Raw genomic sequence first — 22,122 nt, 5'->3', positions numbered from 1 at the left:
GCACAAATAATTTGTGTGCCTTGTTATATGATGCAGAACACCTGATTGTTCTGTAAATAGATTTAAATGGTTATATAAAAAACGCCTGAGGCCTTGGCTGCATTTTTAGGTAAATAGTACCATATAACTTTGTTGTTTGCAAAACTTGTGCATAATTTTTTAGAAATGTACAATTTCTATTTGCATTTCAAGTTATGAAAATGATTCGCTAAACATGTTTGTGGGTTTTACAGTAAAAAATATAACTTTTTTCTACTCGGATTTTGAATTTTTTGTCTGAATTTAGATCAACTGTGCTAATATACTATACCAAATGAAAAAATAACTCAAATTTCAGATATTTGAGGTTGTGCTGAAAATAATGATACCAAACAAGGTAAGAAAAACATATTTTAAAGGTGAAATATAGAGGTAAAATCAAAAGTAGTCAAAAACGGCCAATTATACCCTGGACCCCAGAGGGTTAAGGGCTAAGCGGAGGATCTGGGACAGAGCATGTGAGTACTCAAAGAAATCTTCCCCTTCTAGCTGGAAACGGCTAAAAAAGGTTTGCAGTAACTGTGCTACACTGCGCCTCTCACCATAAGCTTCTCTGAGAAAAATTTTTTTTTCTTTGGGTTCAGTCTGTTCTCCCCCAGTACACAACTTGATCTCTTCAAGTGCAGAACCCCTGAGGAGGGAAAAAATGAAGTCAACCTGATCATCATAACCCAAGCCTCTAGTTCTGATACCCCTCTGTACTTCATCAATAAACTCCTCTACAGAACGTCCATCTACAGTTGCATCCCCACTAAAGGGCTGGATAGGTCGCTCTCGCGGCAGATATACATACGACCTACTTGCCCCGTCACTCAAAGCAGTTATCCTGGCCATAGCCTGGTCATGTTTATTACTCAGTTCTGACAATTTTTGCCAGAAGCTCAGTAACAGGGTCCCTTCCGGTGGCCCCCGCCAAACCCTGGTCATCGTCACTGTTTCTGTCTGACATAATGAAATGTCTGTGTCCAGATTAGTCTTTGGTCAGGATGCAGAAATTCCCTTAGCAGTCTATTCAGCTAGGTGCCACTGATGCCCCAGTGGCTCTGTGGGGCCGCCCAGCCCCACAGAGACCGGGACAGCCCACCCGACCCCACCACAGAGAAAACTACGCCCACCCCGTCATCCACTCATCTTCCAGACTACACAAGACAATAGACACCCAGGCTGAGTTCTTCCTCCACCTCTCCTATATCTCCCCCACCTGCAGAGTGAGTTCCTGGAGAGAGGAGACCTCGATGACCAAGATGTAACAGCCTCCCCCACCAGTTGAAGAGCCCCCCAGGTAGCTCGATGCACTGGTGGCACCCTGCACCAGGGCTGAGCCCCCATACACCCACCCGCCCACAACCCCGGTGACACACCAACCAGGACCCAAGCCCCCAAGGCCCAGCCAGGGCCCCAGCCCGGAGATGGAGCACCCCCAGAACCCCACGCCCGCCCCGGACCCACCCAGGGGCAGCCAGGCTACCAGGTCAGTAACCCACGTCCGTCAGCACAGACCCTCCCCTAGCCGCGCTGCACGCAGCCACGAGGAAACCATCACCTAAGAGCCAACAGAGCCCTTAACAGGCCATGACCGCAACCCCGGGTTGAGCCCTCCAAGGAAGATGCTCCTGGGGAACCCCCCGACGCCCCAAGCCTGTCCCTACCCCCACACCAATCACAACAGCGAAGGTGGGACCAAACTATGACCCCCCACCCCCACTAGGTGATGGAGCTGATCAAAGGAGCCCAGAGCAATTGATCTGATGTGGTGGCAGAGGCTGTATCAAGACTAATGTAATCTATTAGATAATTTCTATATTGGTTAGAATTAAGATTATTTTTATTTTTCCAGTTCATGAGGACTGTTTTCTTGGCTATGCATAGGGCAGTGAAAACCATATGGGCTATATTCTTTTCTGTAGTGACATAATCTAAGCTGCCCAACAAACACACTAAAGGGGAAGTTGGAATGTTACATTTCAGACACTTCGATAAGTCTTCACATATCTCGCGCCAAAACTTCTGAACTGGTGGACAGAACCAAAGAGCGTGGATATAATTGTCCGGTGTATTGGTTTGACAGTGTGAGCAGTTGTTGGAAGACATAAAGCCCATCTTGAACATCCGATGACCTGTATAGTGTACTCTATGTAGTATTTTGTATTGAATTAATTGAAGACTGGGATTTCTAATTAAATGAAAGGTTTTTAAGCATATCTGAGACCAGAAGTTTTGGTCTAAGTTAACTGATAAATCCGCTTCCCATTTTGCAATAGGAAGTGATATTGATTCATCTGTTTTAGAAAGCATTCTGTATATTTTGGAAAGTAATTTTGGGGTTTTAAGAGTAAGAAATCGTACCACACTTGATGGTGTTTAAGATAAGATAAGATAAGATAAGATGACCTTTATTAGTCCCACACGTGGGAAATTTGTTTTGTAGTTCAACTTGACTGGGTTTAAATTTCTTTTTCACTATGGATTTAATTTGTTGATATTCTAAAAATCTTTTCTTGTTGATCCCATATTGTGTAACTAGTCTGTCAAATGGAATAAATTCTGTTCCTTCTAATATATGTTCTAAGTGTTTGATTCCTTTACCACTCCAATCTGGAAAGTTTATCATATTATTGTTTTGTAATATGTCAGGGTTGTTCCAGATAGGTGTACGTTTGCATGGGATTAATGAAGACTCCGTCAATTTTAGAAACTCCCACCATGCTGTCAGAGAAGAGCTGATGTTGATGCTTTTGAAGCATTCATGTCGTTGGATGTTTGAGCTGATAAATGGTAGGTCTGAAATCTCAAGATTATTGCAAAGTGCTTGTTCTACATCTAGCCAAGGTTCGTCTAAGAAGGTATGTTTTAGCCATCTTGAGATAAATTGAAGCCTGTTGGCTAAGAAGTAGTGCTGAAAGTTAGGTAGATCTAATCCTCCTTTATCCTTGGTCTTTTGTAGTGTTTTTAAGCTTATACGTGGGGGTTTATTTTTCCAAAGGAATTTGGACATATATGAATCTAGAGATCTGAACCAATCTTGTGGTGGTTTAGTTGGGATCATTGAGCATAAATAATTTATTTTTGGTAAGACCATCATTTTTATAGCGGCAACCCTTCCCATGAGTGATATGGGTAGACATTTCCATCTAGCCAGATCGTCTTCTACTTTCTTTAAAAGTGGGATATGGTTTAATTTAGTTAGATCTGCAAGCTTGGGAGAAACATTAATACCTAAATATTTTATATTTCCCGATTGCAGTGGTGTAGAAGAAGGATTATGGAAGGAGCAATTAATCGGAAGGACTGTAGATTTTGACCAGTTAATTGAATAATCTGATATTCTTGCAAAAGAGTTTATCAATGCAATTACCCCAGAGAGATTGGTTTGTGAGTTTTGGAGAAAAAGTAACACATCATCCACATAAAGGCTGATTTTATGTTGCGCGTTCTTGCATTTTATGCCCTTAATTACTGTATTCTGTCTAATTGCTGCTGCTAGTGGTTCAATAAAAATTGCAAACAGTGAAGGGGAGAGTGGGCATCCCTGCCTGGTGTCCCTCAGGAGACAAAAACTGGAGGATGTTTGGTCATTTGTTTTGACACAAGCTGTTGGGGAATTGTATAATATTTTTAACCAGTTAATGAAAGAGGTTCCAAAACCAAATTTGTGTAAAGTTGCAAATAGAAATTTCCAGTTAACTCTGTCAAATGCTTTTTCTGCATCTAAAGAAAATATTGTAGTTTCGATGTTTTTACTGTATGAGTAGTCTATCAAATTTAGTAATCTACGTGTATTTGTTGATGAGTGCCTACCTTTTATGAAACCAGTTTGGTCAGGATGAATTAAGAGGGGAGTTATTTTCTCTAATCTCTTTGAGAGAGCTTTGCAGATTATTTTAAGGTCTACATTTATAAGGGATATTGGACGATAGCTTGAGGGATATACAGGGTCTTTGCCTGGTTTTAGCAGGAGAGTAATGTTTGCAGAATTCATATTTGATGGTAGTCTGCCCTTTTCTTTGATTTCCAACAACGTTCTGTAAAAAATTGGTGCTAGAATCGTCCAGAATTCTTTGTAAAATTCTGCAGGAAAGCCATCTGGACCTGGAGCCTTATTATTGGGCATACTTATCAGGGCTACCTGGAGTTCATGTAGCGTCAGTGGTGAATCCAGTGCCATTGCTTGAGTGTCTAATAATTTTGGAAGAGTTATGTTGTCCAAAAACTGATCCATTTTCGTTTTTAGATGGGTTTATTTGTGGTGAGTACAACGTTTTATAGAAATCCCTGAAAATGTTGTTTATTTTTTTTGGGTCATATATTGTGTTCCCAGATAAATCTTGAACAGCACATATAGTTGTTTTTTCTTTATTTATTTTTAGCTGGTTCGCTAGAAATTGACTGGATTTATTACCATGTTCATAATTTCGTAAGCGTAGTCTTTGTACTAAGAATTTTGTTTTTTTATTAATTATCTCATTTAATTCTAGTTTTGTTTTGTGTATTTTGTTCAATGTTTCCTGATCTTGGTGTGACACGTAGGCTTCTTCTAGGGATTTGATGGTTTTTTCTAATTCCTGAATATTTTTGTTTTCTTCTTTCTTTTTATGTGATGAGAAAGAAATAATTTTACCTCTCATCACAGCTTTCCCTGCTTCCCATAGAACAGAAGCTGATGTTCCGGGAGTGTCATTAAAGTCTAAATATAGAGTCCATTCTTTTTTAAAATATTTAATAAAGTCTTCATCTTCAAGCAGTGATGTATTAAATCTCCAGTTTTTACTTGGCGTAGTATTATTCTTGTGTATTAGTGTTAGAGCTACAGGAGCATGATTGCTGACAGCTATAGGGTGAATCTCAGTGTCTGAAATATCACTCAGCAGTGAGCTGCTCACCAAAAAATAATCCAGACGAGAGTAGGAGTGATGAACATGTGAGAAAAAAGTATATTCCTTACTGTTGGGGTGAAGGGAGCGCCATGCATCGCAAAGACCAAAGTCGCTCATATACTGTTTGATTATATTTGTGGACTGCCAATTACGCTGAGTTCCTGCTGTATTGAGCCTATCCATTTCTTCATTTAGTCCAAGGTTGAGGTCGCCTCCAAGAACAAGTGTGTCATCTAAGTGTTCAGAGAGTGCACTGAAAAAAATGTGAAAGAATGAGGGATCATCAACATTTGGACCATATACACTTACAATACATAGCTTTTTATCAAGTATAGATAGTTTAATGATTAAGAATCTGCCCTCTGGATCTATAACTGTATCGAGTACTGTGAAATTAATATTTTTATGTATTAAAATTGCTACTCCCCTTTGTCTAGAATTATAACAAGCTGAGAACACATTAGGAAACTCAGGTGTTTTAAGTTCTTTTAAACCTCTAAGAGGTCTGTGGGTCTCTTGTAAAAGGACAACATCTGCCTGTAGTTTTTTGAGTTGGTTAAATATTTTTAATCTATTTTCTCTGGAGCCAGCTCCATTTACATTCCATGTAACAAACCTTAGTGCGCCCATAGATGTGTGTGTATAACTAGGGATGTACGCTGTGTGTGTCGCTTAGACAGGTGGAGAGAATACATCACTTGTTCGTAAATAGAGATAAGGAGAGAGAGAGAAAAAAATGTGTGGCGAGATGCTCCCTGAGTCTGACTATGTGTGTGCATATTTACTAATATGAGTACGCTTGACTTAAGTGTGTGCATCCTATACGTTTGTGTGCGCTGTCTGATTGATGTACATGTGCTGCCGTTGAGCGCATAACTGTGCGTGATCTTGCTGTGCGTATGTGTCGAAATAAAGGATGTTGTTTGTGGATGAGTCTGGAAGCAGGTGATCAAAGCAGTGAAAGAAAATAAAAAGAAAGAAACCAAGGACAAGGGTGAGCAGCATAAAAAAAAGAGGGGGAAAAAAACCGAGAAGAAAAAAAACCGGAAACATTCCAATTAAACCATTGACGGAGAGTGACGGTGTTAATTCTGCTATGATATCGCACTTAAGTTGCCATTTGATTTTGGTAAGTTAAACAGATGTTAATGCAAGTTAGTGTGAGTGGATAGGAAAAGGGTGTAGCGGATTCTTATCTGGTGTGAAGTTAATACAGCCACGGAGTGGTGCCGGGGTCGCGTTAAAGCTGTCCATCCACGTAGAGCCGGTCCACAGCAATGACTGCGCGGGAGCCCTTCTGGATGAAGCCGCGTCGGATTGGGAAGAGGACCCTGCGTCATTCCAGGATCCCTTTTGGGAACTGGTCGTTTACGCTGAAGTCCGTTCCTTTTAATTCCCTGCCGCGACTTTTCACCTGTTTCTTTTGTTTGAAGTGGCCGAATTTGGCCAACAAGGACGTGGTCTCCCGGCTGCTGCCCACACGGGGCCGATGCGATGCACTCTTTCAAAGGCGATGTTCTTTATGGTGTCCTCCAGCAGCTTCAGGTGGGTTTTGATGAAGCTTTTCACCATAGTCTCCGCGTCTTCTCCAGCGGATTCTGGAATACCAGAAAATACAAGATTATCTCTCATGCCACGAGCTTGTAGATCAATAACTGTCTCTTTTATTTTTTTATTTTCTCTATTTAGCTGGGAAACATTCTCAGTGAGACATTTGACCGACTCCCTTAGCGTGGCATTTTCAGCAGCGAGCGTTTCCACCTGCTGCTGGCTGAACTCCAGGGATTCTCGCAAGGATTTAAATTCCCGGTGTAGAATCTCCACCAAGGACAGCCTTGCATCGAAACTGGACAATCGTTTGTCGATTGACTCTAGGATGTCTGCAATATCTTTGCCGGCTGGCGATGTTGTGCCGGGGGAATCTGCCGGGCGACATCTTTTCGATGACGGCGTCTCAGATTTGGCTGGGGAAGATGCACTCTGAGCCTTCTTCATTATGAGATCCTGGAAGCACTGATCGATGTAATCTTGGAGAGCCTCTAAACTCTCCCCGTTGTTCTCCAGGGTGTTGGAGATGATTTAGACAAATGTTGTTAGTTATAAGACAATTGACAAGTGTATTTGGTAAAACTGAAGCTTAAAGGAATTTGTTTAATTCTATGCTACCATTCGCATTAATTTTCCGGCAATATCTCCGGCGTCTGACGTCAGTTACAACATGAGTCGCTTACCTTGTCCGTCACTTTCGTCACTTACCTCAAAAAAACATTCCTGACTTTGTGCCAAGAATGCAGACACAGCTCTCATTTTGGCTGTACCAGCAAATCCAGAACCACATATTTTCACAGCACACCCCATTTTTTGCAATTCTGTGAAAGAGATGTTGACGACATGGTCAAACTCCAATGATCTCTCCAGCAGTCCTGCATGGGTGAAATTCTTGTTCACTGTTTCACAGCCAGGACAAAATGCTATTCCTGCTTAATGTAAGGTTGGTCTAATTTCCAACACTCTGGAAGAACGGTAGGCTTAGCAATGTGGAACACATTCAATTTTTGAAAATGGGGAACATCACCCAGGTCTGCCATTCTGCTGGTAGTCTCTCAGACATCTGTACAACATGAAAGAGCTGTGCCCTCCCCCATGTGTCTTCCCCATGAGTGTTCAGCCTCTGCATTCTCCACAGCAGATATTTTGATCTGTTCATAAGTTCCTCAATTTAATCTTTCTACTATCTGACAATCCCCATTTTTGGTTAGCAGTTCTCCTTTCTTACCAAACATGGCCTGGGCAAACCCCTGTTTCCAAATCCTGAGTCACAAGATTATTTGCCAGAACTGAGGTCAGCCACAAGTCCTTATACATACTCCACACACCCACCTGTCTTTCTGTGCTTCCTAGCTCATACCATGATTTTAGTTTTATATGCTAAGCGCTGTGCTTGAATGTTCAAGGTTCAAGGTTCAAGGTTCTTTATTTGTCACATGCATAGTTATACAAGTATAACACACAGTGAAATGTATCCTGACACGCTCCTCAACATGTGCAAAAAAAAAAAAGGGGGGGGGGGGGGGGGGGGGGTAGAGGAATAACATTAAAATATATATATATATATAGTATATACATTGGGTGAATGTGCAGTAGTAGCAGCAAGCAGGTGAATTCTGTACATTAATATGAATAGACATTTGACTATTTTACAGAATGGACAATATAAACATATTTAAAGTTAAAGGAATTGAGTGTCTGGAGGAGAGTCTCAGTCAATTATAGATGATGTGAGAGGGCGGGTGGGTGTGTGTGGGGGGGGGGGGGGGGGGGGGGGGGGGGGTTGGTTTAGGGCCCATATGGCTTGAGGATAGAAGCTCCTCTTGAGTCTCTCTGTCCTTGCCCGGATGATGCGGAACCTTCTACCAGAAGTTGGAACAGTTTGTTGCCAGGATGGGACGGGTCCTTCAGTATCTGCGTTGCTCTAGTCCGGCATCTCCTGGTGTAGGTGTCCTGAAGCGGGGGGGAGAGCAATCCTGCAGCAGCGTTCTGCTGTACGGATCACTCTCTGGAGAGCTTTTTGGTCCTTCACACAGGTGTTTCCAAACCACGATGTCATGTTCTGTGTGAGGATGCTCTCCACAGCGCCTGTATAGAAGATCCTGAGGATCTTTGGAGAGACCCTGAACTTCCTCAGTTGTCGTAGGTGATACAGGCGCTGCCTAGCTTTTTGGTCACTGTGTCGTCAGCAAACTTCACAATGGTGTTGGAGCCGTGGGTGGCCACACAGTCTGAAGTGTAGAGGGAGTAGAGCAGTGGCGAGAGGACACACCCCTGTGGTGCTCCTGTGTTGATGGTGATGCTGTCGGAGACACACCTACCCACCCTCACCACCTGAGTTCTGCCAGTGAGGAAGTCCAACACCCACGCACACAGACGGCTGTTGAGTCCCAGATCCCTCAGCTTTGTGAACAGTCTGCTGGGCACTATTGTGTTAAACGCTGAACTGTAATCAACAAACAGCATTCTCACATAGTTACCCTGTTTCTTGTCCACGTGGCTGAGGGTGGTGTGCAGGACGTGGGCGATGGCGTCCTCAGTGGATCTGTTGGGTCGGTAGGCAAACTGGAGCGGATCTGTGGTGTCTGGGATGGAGGAGGAGATGATGTTCTTCAGCAGCCTCTCAAACACCTTCATTACTACCGAGGTCAGCGCAACTGGCCGGTAATCGTTCAGGGATGAGGGTTTGCTGTTCTTGGGCACCTGGATGATGGTGGATCTTTTGAAGCATGTGGGGACCACAGACTTCGCCAGGGACTCGTTGAAGATGTAAGTGAACACACCTGCTAGCTGGTCAGCACAGCAGCGCAGCAGACGGCCGGTGATGCCGTCTGGCCCCGCCGCTTTCCTTGTGTTCACTCTCCTCAATGCCGCTCGGACGTCATGCTCCGCGATGCTGGTCACCGGTCTCTCGCTGATGACGTCACTGTCCTCGGTAGTCAGGCGGTAGATGGCATTAGCCGCCTGGCTAACCTTGAAACGGGCGTAGAACTGGTTCAGCTCATTGGTGAATGCAGAGTCGGCGTTGATCGGCGCAGTGTCCCTGGGTTTGTAGTCCGTAATGGTGCGTAGTCCTTGCCACATACTCCGTGTGTCGCCCTGGAGGAAGCGGGACTCCACACGCTCCCGGTACCGGCGTTTAGCATCTCTCACCGCGCGCCGCACGCCGTATGAGGCCGCTTTGTAGGCGCTCATATCGCCAGTGGCGAGACCCGCGTTGTAGGTGGCGGTCCTGGCGTTTACTGCAGCGCGGATCGATCTGTCCATCCACGGTTTCTGGTTTGGGAATGTGGTGACTCTCGCAGTGGGGATAATCTCCTCCGCTAGCATATTGACGAAGCATACTGCTACTTCTGTAAACTCGTTGATGTCGACTGCGCATGCTCTGAACATGTCCCAGTCGACGTCGTCGAGTGCGTCCTGTAGCGTAGCTTCTGATTGGGCAGACCACCGTTTCACCTCCCTCGTGGTTACTTCTTCCCTCCGTATGTTTTGTTTATACTGGGGAATGAGGAAGATGGCGTTGTGGTCAGACTTCCCAAAAGCCGGGTGTGAGACAGCTTTGTAGCCCTGCTTGTATGGCGTGTAGCAGTGATCCAAAATTCGATCCCCCCTCGTTGGATACGAGACATGCTGGTAAAAGTTTGGCATGACTTGTCTGAGGTTCGCTTTATTAAAGTCTCCTGCTACAATGAGGGCTGCGCCCGGGTCCTTGTTTTGAAGCGAACTCAGCACATCATGTAGTTCGGACAAAGCCATACCTGTGTCCGCTTGGGGTGGGATGTAGACCGCCGTGGCGATGACCGAGGTGAACTCACGGGGCAGATAGAAAGGGCGGCACTTAATGCTCAGGAATTCCAGATGTGGCGAGCAGCTGCTGGAAAGAGTAGAAATGCTCCTGGCATCACACCACTTTCTGTTTACCATGAAGCACACTCCACCTTTGGTTTTGTTCGACTCTGCCGTTCTGTCCGCGCGGAGCACAAAGAATGAATCCAACGGAGTTACGGCCTGGTCCGGCACGGTGGGGGTCAGCCATGTCTCCGTGAAGCACAGAATGTTGCAGTCCCTCATGTCACGTTGGAAGGTGACTCTTGCTCTTAGGTCATCGAGCTTGTTCTCCATGGATTGTATGTTGGCCAGTAGGATACTGGGCAGTGGTGCGCGATGCGCCTGCACATGCAGTTTTGAGTGAATGTGGACATATGGGTGCTTTAATGTGCATGTGCTATCCACTGGACACTAGCACCTTATTACAGAATCAGATTATTCCTGTGTTTATCAGTGACATGATAAAGCACTGGGCTGAAGCACTAAGTATTCATTTGGGTTTCTGACAAGTCTTTATGTATGGCCTGTAAATTATGGTCCCTCTACAAAATGTAAGGTTATTACTGAAACGAATGCTTCCACTCTAAGCATCAGTAATAGCTATGGAGTATGTGTGTGTCTGTAAGTGTGTGAGTTATATGAGTCCAAGAGCATTTTTGTCTTTCTCAGAGTCTGAGTGTAATGATAGTAGTGTGGGTGGAGCACATGCATTTTTAAATTGAAAACATGACACACCCGCAGTGATGATTTAGTACTAGGCAAGAGAAGTGTTTGGAACACTGAATATGGCCTTTGAACAGTGCAGTGGAGAGACAGAGAGAGGGCTATAGTGTTATTCAGAACTGCAAGTACAGTTGCACTCTGGGAGAGGCACTTAATATTACCAGTCTGCTGGATGCCAAGTTTTCTCATCCACAAAGTTGAATAATTTTATTCAGGCCATTATTGAGGCAGTTTATCCAAAATAGACTTGGAAGTGTTTCAGTGGTGTTACCTTTATAGATTCTACAGGGATAATTTAATGTGCCAAACTTATATTGTAATGTTACTGGATTGTTAATAAATGAACATTTCTGGATTATGTGTAAGCAAAATATTGCATTTACACATGAGTGGGACCATTATTCCACCACTATTTTCTTGGAGGTTAAAAGACCCAATTTGGGATCCAAATACATATGATAATGTAAGACGGATATATTCTCCCTTTTAGAAATACTGGTATAAGATAAATCCTCTTTTGAAACTTCACTTTACAGATGCATGTCTCATCTGGTGTGTTTTTTATTTTTTGATTAAATGTTTCAAAAACCAGCTTTTCAGTTCTATGCACTGTAACACCCCACTCCTAAACAATGTGTTATTTTTTCTTGATGAACTCAAAAGTTTATCAGAACTTATCAGCTCATCAGAACTTCAATATTTTAGTTATATTTGACACTTGCATTTTAATTCCCATCAAACTTACATTAAACTAGACATATTTAATTTAATTTAATTTAATTTAATTTAATTTAATTTAATTTAATTTAATTTAATTTAATTTAATTTAATTTAATTTTCTATACCTGCTATGTTAACATTTACATTCAAAACAGTGAGTATCAGAAAAAAAAACCCAACAACAAACCCCACCATCATCCAGTCTTGTCCAGTCTTGCAGTTTACCTGCTTCCAGACCACTGTACTTTGAATTAATGCAGTGTTGTTCCATCCTTTGAGGTAATAGTAGTAGTGTAAGTATAGTGTGTAGATCACCCCAAACATTACCAAGAAGTCCATCAGCAGATCTTAGTAATGAACCGGGTCATTGTCATTACTATAACAGGGCTGCTGTACCGTCTCAGATCTGGCTTATCAGATTTGTCCTGAATGAATAGACAGTGATCACAAATGAATCCAGTAATTCACAAGATGATTTTATGACAAATCACCTCTCCAGTTCATCATCATCATCATTTTCATGAGAAAGATGGTTTAAACTAGTTATGACCCAGAGGATTCTGCAAATCATCATTATACCTTCATGTATTTATGCCTCACTCAGCAACATTTGGTGTGTAGGAGTTACGTTCGAAAGCTATGTATTATTTTAATTACAACTCTCTATTTTTTGTTGTTTTGAGAACAATTAACATATGAATAGGTAAAAACAGATGCCACCAAAACCCAAGTGAGTAACAGAGGCAAGACTGAGATGGTTTGAATTTGTGCAAAGGAGGGATAGTGGCTATACCAGACAATGGGTGCTGAAGATTTAGCTGAAAGGCAGGAGAAGAGGAGGAAGACTTTAGAGAAGATTCAAGGATGTAGTGAAGGAGGAGAAGCACAGGGATGATGTGACAGAGGAGGATGGTAGAGATAGACTGAGGTGGAGACAGATGATTAGCTGTGGTAAACCCTAAAGGTTCAACTGAAAGAAGACAACAACATGTATAAAAAAAATGTTTTAAATTATCTTCTGTATGGCTTTGAAAACAAAATGAGTAAATATTCATTCATTTAAAAAAAAGAAAAAACAATCCTTTCCAAATCACATAAACTCTAGATAGACTAAATTAAGCATGTTAGTATTCTAATGAGCTATTTGCCCTACATAGCCAAGTGCAGAAGACTTACTGTGCAAATCTTAAAGAATTCTTAAAAGACCAGATATAGATATTGAAAATTTGAATACTTACTGTAAAACAAATAATATTGTTAATGGTCAACAGCGATGAATCCAGAGCCACCTTATGACGAGTGTTTCTGGGCTTTCAATGTGTCTTCCTGCTCATGTTTCAAAAGCAAACAATTGCAGATAAGTGGAGCAGTCGTACACCCACTATATATTTGATGTAATTCCCATAAGGGGAAAAATGCAAAAGGACAAGGACTCCAATGAAATCATCAGTTTTCTTGAACACACGTTCGTGATGGTGGCCTATTCCAGCTGACATAGGACAAGAAGCAGGCTACAGCATGGATAGATCACCAGGCCAATCAAAACATATACATAAAAAATGCATATATTGATATAATGAGACAAAAAATTTAATACAAAGTTGACTAATGCTAGAACTCAAAATCTCCATTTGAGTTTCATGTTAAATTTTCCATTTTGAAACTTGACACTGACATTACAGTCTTTAATGGTTTGACTTTTGACATGGCAATGAAATACACAAAACAAATAAATAAAAACATAGCTGTTAAAATAATTTGAAGAATGATTATTTTCTTAGCTAAAAGTCCAAAAATAGTTAACCCACACATAAGGCAAGACAATGTGGTCGATCAGTGTAATTACAAGGCTATAATTCAAAGTATCTTATTGTTTATTTCTGTCTAAATTTACTTTGACCAACTACAACAATTAACCACTTCTATATTGTCAAAAGAGTTACAGACCATCAGGGCATAGAAATGGGGCCATTAAGGTATTCTGTGATCTCTAGACAAGGGACATTGGCAGCAGTTTATTGGCTTTTGTGGATCATAGACTGTGGTCTCTTTATCTCATTCTTGTTCTGGCACATCCTATAAATGATAGAGATTGAAATGTGGGGTGCTTGAAGACTGGGTAGGATGCCTTGAGCGCTTTCTCTCATTCTTTGAGGTGTTTCTGAAATAATAACATATTCTTAAATTCCAGGACAAAGATTTAAAAACAAACACACTATTGCATCAGAACTATTAGTTCATTAAGATCCCCTTTAACTGCAACAATGCAGCGGCTCTTCTTCCCGTGTCACAAATTTTTAGATGTTGAGCACTATAACGATGTACACAAGAACATATAATAACATAACAAAGCAAAAAAACAAAACACTCATATGCAAACAACAAACAGCTCTTTACAACACAATGTATGCTCCATATTGGGGTAAGCACTGATAACACTTATAAAACACAACATACTACAGCGCGCACACAATAAAACACAAACACACAAAGTTTATATTAGCAATTTCTACCTTCGAGGTTATGTTAAATAGAGTTACCATAGTTTTTTTTTAAGTTCAAAAGTCCAAAAGTTCTTTATAGTACAGTTTTATTGTGCTTTCTAATATTATACACGTTCTGAGTGGTATTCCACACACTATTTACAAAAATAGTTTTCCTATTTTTCAAAGAAATCTTCATACATAATGATGTGAACTGATTAAAACCATGACATTCTAATTTCTTCAACAAAATGTCATGATCAGTTATATCAGTTGGTGCTGTGAAGTTCAGCAGTGCCACACAAACCATTTTCTTCTCATCTATACTTCTTAACCAATCATCTGTAATTTGAGTTAAATCAGTAACTGTAGAATCACAAAACATAACCATATACAATTCTTTGTATAATTTTACAATTAATTTAAAGGTAGCAAACGTGTTAAACTGACTGTTATAACCCCAAAGTATTTTGCTATTTTTTCTGCAGTGGAACGAATTTAGCTAATGTTCCATGACTGTGGACATGTGCTTTGAGTGAAGCTCTGATTTAAATCATGACAAAAAGCAGAAGCAATAAAATTAGCAACAATTTTAATTAGTGTCACATCAAGCCAGTCAGTACCTGGAGTTCTTTTTTTCCAGTATCTTTCAACCTGCTTTTATGTGCTGGACTCTCTCAGGTGCATCTTTGCACAGCCTGCACCTGGGGTCTTGCCTGGTGTGGTAGATCCCAGCCTCTATGGATCTTGTGCTTAGAGGTTGTTCCTGTACCGCCATGATTAGTGCCTCTGTTCTATCTTTCAGCTCCGCTTTGTCCAGCTTTCCAAAGCCAAATTCAATTCAATTTTATACAGTACCAAATCACTACAACAATCACCTCAAGGCAATTTATGTTGTAAGGGTGACCCTACAATAATACATACAGACAAAAATCCAACAATCATATGATTGTTGGAAAGGAAAAACTCCTTTTTAACAGGAAGAAACCTCCAGCAGAACTAGACTCAGGGAGGGGCGGCAATTTGCTGTGAGAGGTTGGAGTGAGAGAAGGAAGACAGCATAAAAAGAGAGCCAGAGATTAATAACAAATAAGAGTCAATACAGAGAGGTCTATTAACACATAGTGAGTGAGAAAGGTCACTGAAGAAGAAATACACAGAGCATCATGGGATCCCCCAAAAGCCTACACCTATTGAAGCATAATTAAGGGAGGATTCAGGGTCACCTGATCTAGCCCTAAGTGTATGCTTTAGCAAAAAGGAAAGTTTTAAGCCTAATCTTAAATACAGAGATAGCATCCGTCTCCCAAATCCAAACTGGAAGCTTGTTCCACAGAAGAGCGGCCTGAAAACTAAAGGCTCTGCCTCTCATTCTACTTTTAAATACTCAAGGAACAACAAGTAAGACTTCAGTGCGAGACTGAACTGCTCTAATGAGGTGATATGGTACTATAAGGTCATTAAGCTAAGATGGGGCGTGATTATTCAAGACCTTGTATGTGAAGAGCAGGATTTTGAATTCAATTCTGGATTTAACAGGAAGCCAATGAAGAGAAGCCAATATAGGAAAAATATTCTCTCTTTTTCTAGTCCCTGTCTAGTTCCTGGACAGTAGTCCAGCCTAGAAGTAATACATGTATGAAGTAGTTTTTCAGGGTTACTCTGAGACAGAATTTCTAATTTTAGAAATACTACGCAAATGGAAGAAAGCAGTCATACATATTTGTTTAATATATGTGCATTGAAGGACATGGTCTAAAGTGACTCCATGATTCCTCACAGTGTTTACTGGAGGCCAAGGTAATGCCATCCAGAGTAAGTATCTGGTTAGATATCATATTTCTAGGATTTTCAGGGCCAAGTACAATAACCTCAGTTTTATCTGAATTAAGAAGCAGAAAGTTAGCGGCCATCCAGGTCTTTATGTCTTTAAGACATTCCTGCAGTTTAATTATTGGTGTGTGTTATCTGGCTTCATGTATAGATAAAGTTGGGTGTCATCTGCATAGCAGTAAAAATGTATCTTATGCCTTCTGATGATACTGCCTAAGGGAAGCATGTATAATGTAAAAACAGAATTGGTCCTAGCACGGAACCCTGCGGAACTCCATAGTTGACCTTAGTGTGTGAAGCGCACTCTCCATTTACATGAGCAAATTGAAGGCCTGTGGTACATATAGCCAATTATTAGATATACGTGGTTCATATTTAACAAATTTCCCACGTGTGGGACTAATAAAGGTTATCTTATCTTAAGACTGAAGCATTAATTAATGTTAGGACTTATGCAATTATGACTAATGTATTGGCTCATGTATTTTCATGTGTTAAATAATTTAAGGGTAATTTGTTATATCACTGATCTTATTTTCATAATACATTTTTCCTTCTATTTAACTTATTCCTTAATTTATAATATAGCTGGCAGTTTATTTTATAATCTGATTTACTGCCTAATATTTTGCCTGAATGTGCTCTACAATATGCTCCTTCAATTATCTATCCAGCCATGATGTTCTGACATTTATGACAGTAAATGTTCTCAGTGGTGTAGGTTTTCCAACCACTGGCATAAATAAAGCATGAAAATTTGCCAGTGTCTGCATCAGCCTCCCATAATGCATTTGATTATGCCCAAGCAAACACCCAGCTTAAGTACATTTATTTTGTAACTGCTTGTTTAGGCACAAAAGCTGTTGTGATGCTGAGAAGTAATTGACTCCATGAACTCATAAATGTATACTTTTTTTCTCTGACATTAGTTAGTGTTATTAATGTGTTTATGAAAAATATATAGTTATTAAATATGTATTAACATTATTAGAAATGTTAATTAAAATTCAAAATTTAAAAAGTTTCTGTGTCTTTGTTCTTCAAAATAATAATTAGAAAGTTTAATACACCCTCTGAATACATGTACATGTTTTTTTTTTAAATGCCACTACACATTACTCAGGAATTTACTTGCTGTATCCTTTGGCCATAAACCCCATTTTGCTTCTGTAAAAGAGGGCTATTCTCAATATCATCCAACCTCGATAGGTAAGAATGCTAGCTACGCTGGGCTTCCAGTGTTCGTTGAAAATGAATGGCAGAGGACAACGAGGTTAATTGGTGTCCTATAGAGTTAGCAACAGCAAGGGTGCATATCGTATCATCAGCCATTATAGCTGTCTGGGCTCTCATAACAGACTGCTAATCCAGGAAGAGGGACGTCTGGTGGTTGACAATAACTCTAGAGAGTGAGAATGAAAGAGAGAGAGCAAGGAGAGATGAGTTCTGTGTCTGTGTGTACATCATATACCTCAGGCCAGGTCGTGGTTCACTGGCTGCTGTCCTCTAGATAAGAAAATACAGTAGTTTGTATGCAGATTAAGTAACTGATGAGTGCCCTTGGTGAAACCAGCAAAGACATGGGTCAGCTTTAAACTGGTAGTTATACATCTTGACATATCCTCTCTTAATGACTTGAGGAAAAAATAAATTTTTGCATTGTTGATTGAAATTTTGTGTATGTGTATGAATGTGTATGTATGTGAACCGTGTTGTTCTAGCTGTCTTATTGAGTATTCATAGCCACGAAAAAATGAAATCATCACATTCATTTCAGTTACACCATTCAAATCATGAAATCCCTTTGCCACCAATCACTGTCTTCCTCAGCAGATGCTGCTGTACCATCTTGTCACATAAATTAATGAATGTCTATCTGGTGTTGATGATGTTCTTCTCAGCAGATGCAGTTTGACTTGTTAGGCCAAAATAAATAATAGAAGCTGACAAACTTCAGCTTGCATCAAGAGCAGACCCTCAAGCATAAAAACTGCGGCACACTTCAGCTAGATTTTCCATCAGCAAGTGGTATGAAATATGCAATAATTATTCTATTAAACATTGCTATATTCAATAATGAGATGGGAAAATTCTGAGCATGCAAGCCTCCAAAGAAAAGTAATGATATCGCTTGGGACAGGCACACGCTAAATACTGTGAGCTGTCTGGAGACAGAGAACCTTGAACAAAGTATGTGTGAATGACTGTGTGTGTGTGTGTGTGTGTGTGTGTGTGTGTGTGTGTGTGTGTGTGTGTGTGTGTGTGTGTGTGTGTGAGAGAGAGAGAGAGTGAGTGAGAGTGAGAGAGAAAGAGATCCAGAGAATATGTATTGGAATGTGACTAAAAGCCAGATCCTTTCTATATCTGTGCACACAAGCATGTGAATACTGATGCATGTAGGTTTGTCTTTCATTTAGGGTAATTAAAAGGTAATATGCACCAGAATCAGCTCTGCGCTTTCTCCACAATTAGTAGTCATCTATGAAAAAAGCGCACACACTTCCATTTTTTTAAGCTGTTACTTAATTATGATAGATTTTCCTCTCATTCTCCTTCGTTTACCCCTCACGTTTTTCTGCTTTTCCATAATGAAAACATAACTAGCTGAGTCATTTTTAATCGGCCATGTTATTATGGATTTTGATCAAAAGACATTTTTCTTAGCTTACTACAGCAGTTTGATTTAAGACTGTTTTCTTTTTCTTCTTCACCATTATCGGTTTAACTTATTAGGGCTCATTGCCTTGTGCGTGGAGTCACATAGAGGAAAAAATGTTGTAAAATGGAAAAAACATTTTCCCTCTGCATGGCTCCACAAAGTTAGAGTATGTTATCTACAAATTAAATGTTGGCCATTTAGGAATAAAGTTTAGATTATGCACTCTTATTTTCAAAGTAAATCATTAGCTATTAAATATAATACAACCATTATAGCCCAAATTTTAATAATATGTATGCATTAAGTGCATAGTAATTACATAAATTGCAAAAAAGTGCAATAAACTACAAAAAATTGAAAATCGTTTTTGTTTTTTTAACATATATTTCTAATTAGAGAAATTTAAGAGGCTTATCCCTCAAAACTGTAAATACAAAAAAGTTGCACAAAATAGTTTCCCACCACAGGAAATTTATTTTGAGTGTCTTCATAGTTTTATTTTTGAAATACACCAATTTTTATATACTGCAGGAAAAACAAAAATCAATATTATAGTGCAAATTTGCAAAAAAGCAGCATATGCATCAAAATAAACTATTTCCAGCAGTGCAATTTGAGTTCTAAGCATCCCAGAAACGACACAGAAAGTCATAAAGTCAAAGATAACTTTTAAAAACACCAGTATAGGCTCTGAGGCCCTGATAGTAAAAAAACTACATTTCCGCGAAAATGACGTCACTTCCGGTTTCGGCCAGGTAATGGCGGACATGCGAAAGTTCGCGCTGACGTCTATTCCAACGTAGGAAGTGTTATGAACAGCTGATTGGATTGGCAAAGCGTGTTTCTGGAATATTATGTTTTTGTTGCTGCAAGCGCTTTTTATGCAGTTTTTGCAAAGCTATATGTGGAAGGAAACCGTGACCTAGGACAAGCTGATGGCATAAGATGTAAGTACAACTCCTCCGGTTTCATATGCAAAAAAAATTATTGCTCTAGCTTACGTGGTTGCAGAGCTACCGGGATTTAAAAATAGTTACGCAAAACGGAGCATGCCCGCTCCGACCGGTTTTAAAGGGTTAAAAGTCCGGTGCCACTTTACAATAAGAGCCCCCTTATAGATGGCTAATAAATAGTTTATAGCCATGTTATTAATTAATCTGTAAATGCTTTATAAACCATTATTAATGGTTTATTATGTATTAGTTAAGGGTGAGAAAGAGAAAAACCTGACCGGTTTCTTGCCAAATAGTGAGCCAAATGTGTTCACCTATATATTTCATCTAGAGTTGCTATATTAAACATTTCAGACTAAGTTACTATCTTATAATCACAATGAGCATTTGTAAACATATTTTTTAGCCTATACTATTGTACTTCATAAATGCATTATAAGTATCCACAATTATCAATCGGAGCTTTGTTGTAAAGTGTAAAGCATAACACCATTTATTAATGACTAATAAACATTTATAAATGCCAAATGGGAGCCTTATTGTAAAGTGTAAAGCGTAACACTATTTATTAATGACTAATAAACATTTATAAATGCCAAATGGGAGCCTTATTGTAAAGTGTAAAGCATAACACCATTTATTAATGACTAATAAACATTTATAAATGCCAAATGGGAGCCTTATTGTAAAGTGTAACTCATAACATCATTTATTAATGACAAAAGTGAGACTTAAATGTATAACGTCACCATTTATTACACTTGGCCCTAAATTACAGTCAGTGCTTGAAATAACATTTAACTACTGTCAAAACTGGCAATGTATTGTAAGAGTACCACATGTAACATTATATGTGTTATTTAAAACACTAAACAGCCACCCCCTCAAAAAAAAAGTTCATGCCAGACTGGTTCAGACTGGAAATATTTTGTGTACATCCTTGAACAAACGTTCCAGTTGTCCATCAGGGTGTCATGAACCAAGCCAAGATGACCATTCAAGAACCATGAGGTGTTCCTCCAGCAACTTCTCAGTACGATTTCCTCTTAGTCTACGGACATGTCCTTTGATGGTCATCCAAGCTCTTTCGATATGTTGTGTATGACTGCCAGATTGAGGATCTACAAACCTTCTGCTGTGATTTACAGTGTAGGCATTCTTGTAGGCTCTCCACTCATCACTGATAATGGCACTACCTGACTTAACATGCTGTCTGATCAGAGGAACAAGGTGGCGCCTTGATCGTTTTTCAACAAGTTTTAACATGAGCCTTCTTCGCCTTTTCTCTTTAATTCCCATCAGTCCAGACACCCATTTCTTCCTTTTCCATGCATTTCCAAAGCGTCCATGTGCATACTGAAAACAAAAAGAATAAAATTGCACTGAATATTTAGAAAGAAACATTCAAAAATGTGTTTGCTTTTTAAAATTTTAGTCATATTCCTGTTATTAAAGTAAATTGGATTTTAACTTCACTACCTAACAGCATGGCCAAGATGTTGGTTGAATACCTGTTATCTGTAGTTTAATTTCCTTTTGGGATTACAAGTATGTTTTTGTTGAAATATTTTATTCTGACTCAAATGTTAAAGTATTCAAGTAATTATAGTAATTATTATAGTAAGTATATATTTATTAACAGATTTTATTTGATTTGTTGCACTAATAATATAGTTACTACATTGAAAACTAATTTCTTACTTTTAATGGTAAAGGTTTCCATGTTTAGAGGACATGTTCATATCTGCATTGATTCTAACAAACTTGTCTGAGAGTTTACCAACCTTTCGCTGATGACGGAGACAGCTTTCATCTATAACCACAAATTCTCTGTCACCACCAAGACGGTGTCCATTGTTTATTCTGTGTCTTTTAATTGCACGTATACAAACATGTCAAATGTGCCTTGCCATGCTACTTAGTGTTCTGGAGCTGCCATCCACTTCGTCATTGATCATATCTATTTGTCTGAGCCTGAGCCCTTGAGAATAAATCTGTGACATAAATTGAGACAATTATTACTTACTGAGGCCCTAATTGTATTTCAAATGTCTTGTGTTGGTGATCAGTTATGAAAGGTGCATTGCTATTCATGTCTACATCTATATATGCCTGTAAATGAACTTGATCCAACTGAAAAGAGATGATTTTGATTTCTCAAAGAGGGAGCCAGTTCTGATTGTTCTGGAAACTTTCCTATGACTTGCTCTTTTGCAGCACCTGAGAACATACCAATGAGTTAAGTAAAGAAATGGACCCTAAAACATGCACATTAATTGATAAGATAATCACAAACTTAAGTATGAGGACAGTAATAATGAAAAGGGGTTAATGCTCCCTCTTGCATTGATAACATAGAAATACAGTGGCTTGCAAAAGTATTCGGCCCCCTTGAACTTTTCCACATTTTGTGACATTACAGCCACAAACATGAATCAATTTTATTGGAATTCCACGTG

This window comes from Pelmatolapia mariae, linkage group LG6, assembly GCF_036321145.2.
Source record: "Pelmatolapia mariae isolate MD_Pm_ZW linkage group LG6, Pm_UMD_F_2, whole genome shotgun sequence".
Classification (NCBI taxonomy): domain Eukaryota; kingdom Metazoa; phylum Chordata; class Actinopteri; order Cichliformes; family Cichlidae; genus Pelmatolapia; species Pelmatolapia mariae.
This window is presented reverse-complemented; position numbering follows the sequence as displayed.